The 10,110-nt window shown below is 60.0% G+C and overlaps 1 protein-coding gene across 5 annotated transcripts in view; it reads left to right on the top strand.

The window, feature by feature from the left end:
* The window catches only part of MACROD1 (MACRO domain containing 1), a 149,888-nt gene that overhangs the window by 137,616 nt on the left and 2,162 nt on the right, over positions 1-10,110 (top strand). The window lies entirely within an intron of this gene.

The raw sequence follows: 10,110 nt of genomic DNA, 5'->3' as shown, positions 1-10,110 counted from the left end.
TCCACCCATCTACCCACCTTCCTCCCATCACCACCCATCCACCTACCCAGCCGTCCATCCATCTACCCACCTTCCTCCCATCACCACCCACCTACCTACCCAGCTGTCCATCCATCTACCCACCTTCCTCCCATCACCACCCACCCATCTACCCAGCCACCCACCCATCTACCCACCTTCCTCCCATCACCACCCACCCATCTACCCAGCCGCCCAGGCATTTAACAGCAGGAGTCCCTTCGGCTGCCCCGGCCACGGTTTAGAATGGCCCAGCCCACGCCCTCCTCCCACCTGCTCTGTGCCTCCCCCGCAGCACTGACCCCCTCGTGGACTCTGTGTCATGTTTGTTCTCTTGCCTGTGTCCCCACTGGAACGCCCCTTCCCCAGGAGCAGGTTCTGGGGATCTCGTGGGGCAGTTAGCGGCACGCTCTGTGCTGGGTCCTGCCCTCGGAGGTGGGACCCAGGTCTCCTGCCCCGGGTGCCCGGCCAGCCCTGCAGAGAGGGACAGCGGCAATGAGCCAGCGGGGCCTGGGCAGCCATCAGCCCGGAGGGGGCCCTCTAAGGGGACGGAGCTGGCCTGCGGAGCTGTGGTGCAGCAGCCCACAGTGTCTACTGCTGGACGCCGTGATTCCGAGTGGAGAGGATGCAGCCTCTGGGGAAGGGAGCCTGCTGGGCACCCCAACCTCAGAAAAGCCCCCAGGGGGTGCTGGGGCCAAAGGACTCCCCGCCCAGGGTCCAGGCTCCCAGCTTCCCCCACCAGGCCCCGGGGCTACGCTAGGTTGTGTAGCTTCAACGCCCGCTGGTTCTGGCCCTCTGGGGAAGGGAGCCTGCTGGGCACCCCAACCTCAGGGAAAGCCCCCAGGGGGTGCTGGGGCCAAAAGACTCCCCCACCCCCAGGGCCCAGGCTCCCAGCTTCCCCCACCAGGCCCTGGGGCTACGCTAGGTTGTGTAGCTTCAACGCCAGCTGGTTCTGGCAACAGTGAGTCTTGGGAAGCCCCCTACTCCCCTTCCCAGGGCTCTTTCTTTCTGAGGGTGTGTTGGAGGGGGAGGGCTCAGGACTCGGTTCTGCCCCCAAAGAGACCCATTTTGGTAGAAGGCTTCCCAGCAGAGGGGACATCTGACTTGGGCCCTAACGGCTGAACAGGAGCTCAACAGGGACAGAGGGCGGAGAGGCCCACCAGGTAGAGGGCCACCCAGCCTCCCAGCCAAACCCTTCGCCTGGAGACTGCCGGCCCTCGCCCGCTCTCCCTCCTCCCTCCCAGAGAGCCTTTTACTGTCTCGATAAAAAAAAATATTTTTAAACACTCTCTTATTGTATGGTAAGAAGGGAGGCGGGCCCTAAATCAGGGTGGGAATCGACAGGGCCCTGACGCGTGTCTCTCCTGTTTATTGGGACTGAAATGTTTACTTGGCGATAAGGAGCCGGCTTTCTCGCGGAGATTTGTGCGCGCTTTTTCAATTACCCCTCGTCTTTCTCTGCCACTTTTGCACTAAAGGGATAATAAATGTATCGGAGCGTTTCAATTATTCATCTAAATCATGACTGCGCCTGCCACGGCCCAGCCTCAGTGACAGATTAATTCGGGGCGCCTTCCTCTGCTGGCGTGGCCGCCATCTCCGCGCCCGCCTGGCAGTGCCCCCGGGGCTGGCCGAGGGCTGGCCGGGCTGCGGTCGTAGGTCCCTGCCAGGGCAGGTGGGCAGAGCGGGATGGAGCCCCCACCCATTCCCCACACACACACACTGCCAACGATCCCCCTTCCTTTGGGGTCCGAGGCCCACCACACCCGCAGGAGCCAGCGCTTGCGCCCTCCCGCCCGCTCAGCTCTGCGCAGCTCCCCGCGCCCACGTGGCCGGTGCCCGTGTGTGTTCCCTGCACCCCAGTGCCCAGGCGTGTCACAAACCAGAGAAGCCCGAGTGGCCGGGGCCTTGGCACCTGCTACGGCTGTGCCTGAGGCCTCCTCTGCCCCCCCCCCCTCGCCTCTGCCACCCTCCCAGCCTTCCTCCTCGTCATGTCACGCCAGCCTCAGCCCCTCCCCGTCTGAGGCCTGTGCGCTCCTGGCAGTTCTCGGCGGCGCTGGGACACGCAGGCCCTGTCCCTCGTGGCCGGCATCTGCCACCTTCATCATCAAACTCCATTTGTGTGGTGACTTAGGTACCAACTGCTCCCCATCCGACCACCACCGAGGGGCAGGCACAGCGCCTGTCTGTCCACCTCCTGGCGGAGAGAAGGTGCTCCGTGCAGACCTGTGTGTGGACTGGCTGTGCCCAGGCCCCCGACCCCCCCAGGCACCTGTGTGCCCGCGTGCCCACATCCCTCCGGCACCACGGCGCTCCCTCGCCACCTGGGCCCATCCTCTCTCTCTGGCACAGGCACCAGGCAGGCATGATCCTGGGGGGGAGGTGCCATTTCTTTCCCTCTCTCGGTCTCTCACCCACCCCTCCCCTCCCTCCCTTCCTGCTCTCAGCCTCTCTGCCTCATGGGCTCTGCCTGCCCCTGTCTCTGCTCCCTCGCTGGGGTCTGTCTCCCTCTCTACTGCTTTCTCTCCAGCACGTGCCCTCTCCCCATGTCTCATTCTCTCTTGCTCCCTCTTCTTTTCTCTCTCTCCTGCTCTCCTCTGTTCATAAACAGTCAGGCCCGGGAGGATCAGCGAGGCCTCTATGTATTCTGCCCCGTGCACTTGCCATCCCAGCACCCCTGCCCGGAGGCACTATCTCCCATCGCCCGGTGCCACCAACCCGCAGTTGCTTCCCAGGCCCGGGGCTCTGACAGCTGAGCCCGACACAGGGGGCTCGAGACCAACCGGGCTCTGTGGGGGGGCTGGGCTCAGAGGAAGCACCACTGTGTGCCAGGCTCAGGGCAGGGCACGGCGGCACCCTCTAACCTAGAGTGGGGCTGGGCTGGGCTGGGCTGCAGGGAAGGGCACCTGGGATGAGGGAACAGCAAAGGGGCCCGGAGGACTCTCAGACCGTGCCCCTTCCCTGCTCAAAACTTCTCACCTCGATGGGATCAATCCCAGGTGCCTGCCCTGCCCCCAGCCCCTGCTGCCCAGCTGGCCTTCTGCCTGGACCCTCCTTCTCTGACCTTCCAGAAGCCAGTTCTTGCCACCATCTCATCTGTTAAGGTCTCCCTCCTCGGAGAGTCTGTTGTCACAGGTGGTATGAGAGCTGTGCTTCCCGGCCTCGCACAGGGCGTTACCCTAGGCCCCTCCCCACTGCTGAGGGCCCATGGGAGCCACGCGGGAGGCCAGTATTCATCTCAGGTGGAGCCTTACTCTAGTTGAGGATTTTATTTCGTGGACTCCTGGGAGCAGCAGGGGAAGATTATGAGCCGGGGAGTGACTCCCCAAGTAAAGGCCCCGCCTCCGTGCCCCCCTGTGTGAATGCAGGGCCTTGCTGAGCCCCTCCCTGCAGAATCTCACATCCCCTCACCTGGATGCTATGGGCTCCACCATTAGCTTCCCCATTTTGCAGATGAGGAAACCGAGGCACCGAGACCCCCAGGTGACCTGTGCTCCTTGCCCCCTCTCAGCAGTGGGCCCTCGCTGGGTAGGAGGACCAAGGGGACTCTGTCCACAGAGGGGGCTCTAGCACAGGCTGGTGGGCCCCCGCCCTCCCCCAGCAGGCAGGATACCACCAGCCCCGCATGCAGCTGCCGGGTGGGGGGTTTAATCACGGGAGTGATTTCTGCATGATGAACGAGGCGCTGCCGTTGTGTACATAATGAAGCCCTAATGTTTTCAAATCCCCATTTAAGGAGCTGATCTCACCCCATAATGAATTTCAGATCACATCGCGGCGCTGTCGTCCATCCATCTCCTCCCCCGGGCACCCACCCGCCGTGCAGCACGAGGGTGGGGCCTGGCGAGTATGAGCTCTGCACCCCCCCATGGGCCAATGGGCCGGGCCCAAGCCTGGCACAGAGCTGGGGGCTGGTGTGGGTGTTTTTATTGTTGTTGTTTGTTTGTTTTGTTTTAATCTTTATTGTTGAGAGTATTACAGATGCCCCCTCTTCCCCCCATTTCCCCCTCCACCTGGTTCCCACCCCGCCCCAGCCTTCACCACCCTATTGTCTGTGTCCATAGGTAAGATCTTTGGTTAATCTCTTCCTACTGACATTCATCAGTTTCATGTGTCCATGCCTCGGATCCTATTTTATTCACCAGTTTATTTTGTTCATTAGATTTCTTGTTTATTTTTAGACTCAATTGTTGATATGTATTTGTTGCCATTTTATTGTTAATATTTTTTAAAATTTCTTCTTCTTAAGTAATACCCTTCAACATTTCATATAATACTGGGTTGGTGGTGATGGACTCCTTTAGCTTTTTCTTGTCTGTGCAGCTCTTTATCTGACCCTCAATTCTAAATGAGAGCTTTGCTGGGTAGAGTAATCTTGGTTGTAGGTTCTTGCTATTCATCACTTTGTATATTTCTTGCCACTCCCTTCTGGCCTGCAAAGTTTCTGTTGAGAAATCAGCTGACAGTGGTATGGGTACTCCCTTTTAGGTAACTGACTGCTTTTCTCTTGTTGCTTTTAAGATTCTTTGTCTTTAGCCCTTGGCATTTTAATTATGATGTGGGCCTCTTAGGGTTCCTCTTGTTTGGGGTTCTCTGCGCCTCCTGGACTTGTAAGTCTATTTCATTCACCAGGTAGGGGAAGTTTCCTGTCATTATTTCTTCAAATAGTTTCAATATCTTGCTCTCTCTCATCTCCTTCTGGCACCCCCAAAATGGGAATGTTGGTATGCTTGAAGTTGTCCCAGAGGCTCCTTACACAATCTTCATATTTTTGGATTTTTTTTCTCTTTTAATTGGGTGTTTTATGCTTCCTCATATTCCACATTGCTGATTTGATTCTCTGAATTATCCTTTATTTCAGTCAGTGTATGCTTAATGTCTGACTCTTTGACTTTCCACTAAGATCGTTGAAAGTCTCATGAAGCTGTCTACCAGGTTCACTGGCTCTAGGGCCTCCAGGGAGATGAAAAGCCAGCCACTGCCTGGGGCCACTCGGCCGGAACTATTTGTATTGGGCTTGGAGGTGTCCAGGCGAGGCCCAGCTGTGAAGCAAGGCAGGCTTATGTTAGTGCAGGATCTTGGGCCTATTATTGATAGGTTTGGGGCATGCTGAGCCAGCTGCATCTTGTTTAAGAGATTTTAGCTAAGTCTGAAGCCTGAGCCAGGACAGGCCTTCTACATGCAAAAGCCGCTGCAAACAGGTTGGGTGGAGCTGCAAAATGGATGGGGCGGGGTCTCAGGGAATCACCAGGGCGGAACGAACAGAAATGGCTGCCAGTCAGCCCTGTAACCGGGGAGGTTCCAGCATAGGAACAATGACCCCTGCGAGCACCTCCATCTGGGAGAAAGCCACTGAGTTCTTGCCCCGATGCCAGACAATCCATTTCTTCCTCATATGTGTCTGGGTCCCCCAGAGTCTCACCCTGGCTGGAACTCAGAGCAAGCAGGATCTTATAAGTTCAGTTCATGTGCCGGCTCTTTAAAAGGAGCAGCTGGGGCTCCAGCAGCCTCTGTGTCACTCAGCCCCAATCCCCTCTGGTTTTTACAGCCCAGTTATGGGGACTTCTCTTCCCAGCTCTGGGAGCCTGGGCTGAGGCTGGGACCCCTTGCAGAGACGATCTCCCTCCCGATTAAAAACACGCCACAGGTGGGTGCTGGACCCGCCCATTCCCTGCCTCCGCCACACCTACTAGTCTCAACCTGCTTTCTTCTTTACGTCTCTAGTTGTAGGACTTCCATTCAGCCAGCGTTCAGGTGGTTCTGGATGATGGTTGTTCTGTATTTTAGTTGTAATTCTGATGTGGTTGTGGGAGGCGACCAGTACTGGCGTTTGCCTATGCCACCATCTTGGTTATCCCTGGTGTGGGTTTGTTGAATGAATGAGTGAGCAGGAGGGCGTGGGCAGAAGCACAAAATCAGTTCTGGCACTGGGGCATCATGTGGGGTTGTGGCCCCCAAGGCTCAGTCAGGGCTGGGAGGGAAACAGAGATGGAGCGTGCAGAGTGGGGCCAGGAGAGAGGGCACAGGGCCCATGGGTGGGTCGTTTATCCAGGCTTTGTGGCTGGGCCTGCCCTCAGCAGGGTCAGAGGCCTGGGGGTGCAGCGGCTCAGGCTTTGGCCCTTGACCCAGCTGGTAGCCTCTCAGGGACTCAGTTTCCACATTTTCCCAGCACTGGCATTTGGTGTTCGTGTAGGTGGCTAGGGCCTGGCCAGCACCAAGGTGGCTGGAGTGGGCTCGCCTTAGGCTGGGCACCGCTATGCCCGGGTGGGGAGTGGTCTCTAGGGCCCAGACCCCGGTGCCTGCCTGGGCTCTTGAGGCACAGCCTACCCCCAGCCCCTCAGGCCTCAAGCTCACTCCAGGGCTTTCTCAGGGAAATCCAAGCCCCAGCCACTCATCCAGTCCCTCCGGTGAAGGAGGCCTCAGAGCGTGAACGGCACAGTAGTCTCCTGTTTACAGAGTCTGTGACTGGGCCTCAGTGTCCCCATCTGTAAAATGGGATGACAGGGTGATAAAGTGCAGGGCACTTTGGTGCATTCTCTCACTGAACACTCAGGCCAACCCTGGAGAGAGGTGCTGTCACTGACCTTGCGCAGACGAGGAAACTGAGGCACGGAGATGAAGGGATGCAGCAAGGGTGGAGGAGCTGGGGGAGGGACTTGGGTCTCACTGGGCTGGGTCAGCCCTGCCCTCACAGCCCCAGCTCAGTTCAGAGACTCTGAGACATCCCCCCCATAGGTGCCCCCCAGGCCCGGCCTCTCCCTTCCTGCCCTGGGGCTGACAGGAGACGGGGCAGAGCAGGGCGGGCTGCAGGCAAGGCCACACCCCACGTGGCCATGGCGGAGAGCATGGCTTTGCCTCCAGGAGCTTCGGTCCCTGCTCCTGCTAGACGGGCTTCGGGCCTCGTACTCTGAGCAGCTGGCCTCTAACGGGAGACCTTGGACAAGTTGCTAAATGACTCTGGCCTTCAGTCCCTCACCCCCAGGCCACCACTCAGCGTATCAGTCCTCCCACAACTCTCTGAGGCCGGTTCTGAGGCTCAGAGAGGTTAAGTGACTTGCCCAAAGCCACCAGCAAGCTTGTGGGCAGGATTTCTGGGAAGAGAAACCCCAGAATGGATATGCAGTGGCCAGACCCACCAGACAGTGGAGGGTGACTGGGGGAGGGGAGGGGATGGAGGGGCAGGCCCCGGGCTGGTCAGGGTCTCCTGCCCTCTGGTGGGGCACAGCTGCCCGTCTCCCCCAGGCCAAGGCCTCCTCGAGTTCCTGTAAATAATTAATTAGCCCCTGCTTGCTTGTTTGTTTAGCATGAGGAATGCTCCCCCACTGAGATGCATTTATTACTGAATAAATTTAAATATCTAATCTTTCCTTCATGAATATTACAGCACCCTAAATAGCCAACAGATCCTAAGCACCTTGGCAAATGGCCCCCACAGGAGCCTGCCTGCCTGGCTACAAGGATGCCAGGCTGCAGCCCTGCCCTCTGCCCACGCCCTTCCTGCTCCCAGCCCGGCCCAGCCCTGCCAGAGCCCGGGCCTGTGACGATGTGACGATGAAGGGGCTGGCTGAGCTGAAGGCTGAGTGTGGGGTGTGGAGGCCATGCTGTTGGCAGGAGGGCTGGTGGGCTCCCAAGCAGAGCGCTGGGCTTGTCTGGGGGGAGTGCCTGGGACCAGGCGGAGGGTCAGGGCTGGAGCAGAGAGGGCAGACGGGTCCCAGACAGCTGCAGGCTGTCCACTCTGAGGGGCCCAGGGAGGGGACTGAGGGGCCAACTGGTGTGAACTGGGGACATCCCCTCCCACCAGCAGCCCCAGGGCAGGGCCCAGAGCTTTTCCCAGCTGCCAGGTCAGGCAGGAAGCGGGGGGGACTCTCTTGGATGGAGCCAGGAGACAGCCTCCTGCAGTCTCCAGCGCTTAGCTTAGGCCAGTGGTCGGCAAACTGCGGCTCTTTGGCCCCTTGAGTGTGGCTCTTCCACAAAATACCGACTTCTGCGCATGGGTGACGAAGTTTCAATTGCACTGTATGTGCGTGCCCGCACGTGGTATTTTGTGGAAGAGCCACACTCAAGGGGCCAAAGAGCCGCATGTGGCTCGCGAGCCGCGGTTTGCCGACCACGGGCTTAGCCTAACAGAAGCCCAGGCCAGGGCCTGGGGTCCCCTCCGGCACTCAGAGGAGGGAGAACACTGGAGTGTAGAGAGGGAGGAGGTGGGGGGGGCTGGTGTGTGCTCTGCCCAGGGTGGTGCCCAGGGCCCTTCCCTCATCTCTGCTTGGAGGGAACTGCTCCCCTGGCCGCCTGCAGAGCAGTCACAGGGCCCGACCCCGTTCTGCTGGGGAGGCTCCAGCCCCGGCCTCTGCCAGCTCCAACTGCTCCTCCTCCTCCCACCTCATGCCCCCGGGTCAGCCCCAAAGGCCTGGGGAGGCTCCAGCCCCGGCCTCTGCCAGCTCCAACTCCTCCTCCTCCTCCCACCTCCTGCCCCCGGGTCAGCCCCAAAGGCCTGGCTGCAGGCCTGTCCACTTCTGCAGGAAACATTAAATCCCTGAAACACAGATCTCAGTGAGTTCCACTTCCGCAGGCCACCCCCTCCCCCAGCAGCAGGCCAAGGTCACCTGCAGGGCGGACAGCTGGGTGCCAAGTGGCTGACACTACTGGGCAGGCCTGGGATGTCCCCGGGGAGCTGGCTCAGACACATCCCTGTGCTCACCCCTGTGCCCCGGTGCCCCGCATACCCTGAGCACACGGTGCTGGACACCTGTTCCCCAACACTCTCAGGTGTGCACACCGCGCTCATGCCCAGCTTGTCACCCTGTCCTAAGAAAATACCAGCCAACCACGCATCATCTCCACTCGTGCCAGGCTCTGGCTTACCCACGCGACACAAACTAACTCACCTTATCCTCCAATAGCCCTGCCAGGTGGCTATCTACCAGTATCTCATTTGACAGATGGGGCAACCGGGGTCCAGAAAGGCAGTACCCTGCGTCGCACATCTGTGACTGCGGGATCTGTGACTGCGAGATCTGTGACTGCGGGATCTGTGACTGCGGGATCTGTGACCGCGGGGGTGGGATCCTAACCCAGCTGCCCAGCTCACAGCTCCTGCTGTTGGACACCGCGCTGGGTGGTCACGGGCACCTCCACCCAGAGCAGGCACTGCCCGGGGACCCGCACACTCCAGGCTGCGCGCGCCCCTCCCATGGGCTGCAGCGGCCCTATCCCTGCACAGTTCCAAAGCCCCCCCTCCCCAGGGTTCCCCCAACAACTTGACCCCATCCATCCCCACCTATGGGTGCTCTGGAAAATCTGCTATCAGCTCAGAGTAAAGCTGCAAAATTAAGTTTAATTGGGACCTCCCTCCCCCCGCCGAGAGGCACAGAGGGGGTGTCCAGCTGGTGTTCCTGAACCTGTGCCAGGATTCGGGGTGGGGCTGTGATGGAGGAGAAAGGGCCTCAGTATGCGCATCTCTGAAACGGAGATGGCGGTCCTGCCCTGCTGCCCGGCGTGTGAGCCCCCAGCGGCTGGTGCCCACAGAGCTCCCGGCCCCTCCCGCGTCTCCGGGGAGCTGCGGGTCCTGTTCTCCTGGCCAGGGTGCCAACTCCACCCCGAGGAGGGTCACTGTCCCGACTTCCCAGATGGAGCAGTGGACGCTCAGGGGAAAGGACTTGCCAACCTGCCCATTGGCACAGCAAGTGAGGGGGGGCCTGGGCTGGGCCTCTCCTCCCCCGCTGCGCCTCCTCTGCGCCAGCCCGAGTTGTTTACCTGAGCCCAGGCCGGGCCTCCAGAGCCCCTGGCCAGGCCCCAGAGCCGCCTTCGCTCTCCTTCTGGGTTTAACGAGCTCGGGCCCGGCCCCAATTAAGGCGGATGCGCTAACGAGGCGGCTCGTTATCGTTGAGCAGGTGCGCGCCCTCGCGCCCCGAGGGGCTGGGAGACTAGGCTCACGGCCGACTTATCTGCCACTTGTAACGAGTGGCCTCAGTTTCCTCATCTGTTAAGTGGACCCTAGAGCTTGCGCGGCCCAGGAGCCTCGCCTCGGGAGGCGGACCCGGGGGTCGGAGAACTTACCCCTGGCCCGGCGCCTGCTGCCCGACCACCGCTCAG

This window comes from Myotis brandtii, unplaced genomic scaffold (genome assembly GCF_000412655.1).
Source record: "Myotis brandtii unplaced genomic scaffold, ASM41265v1 scaffold187, whole genome shotgun sequence".
Classification (NCBI taxonomy): Eukaryota; Metazoa; Chordata; class Mammalia; order Chiroptera; family Vespertilionidae; genus Myotis; species Myotis brandtii.
This window is presented reverse-complemented; position numbering and strand designations above follow the sequence as displayed.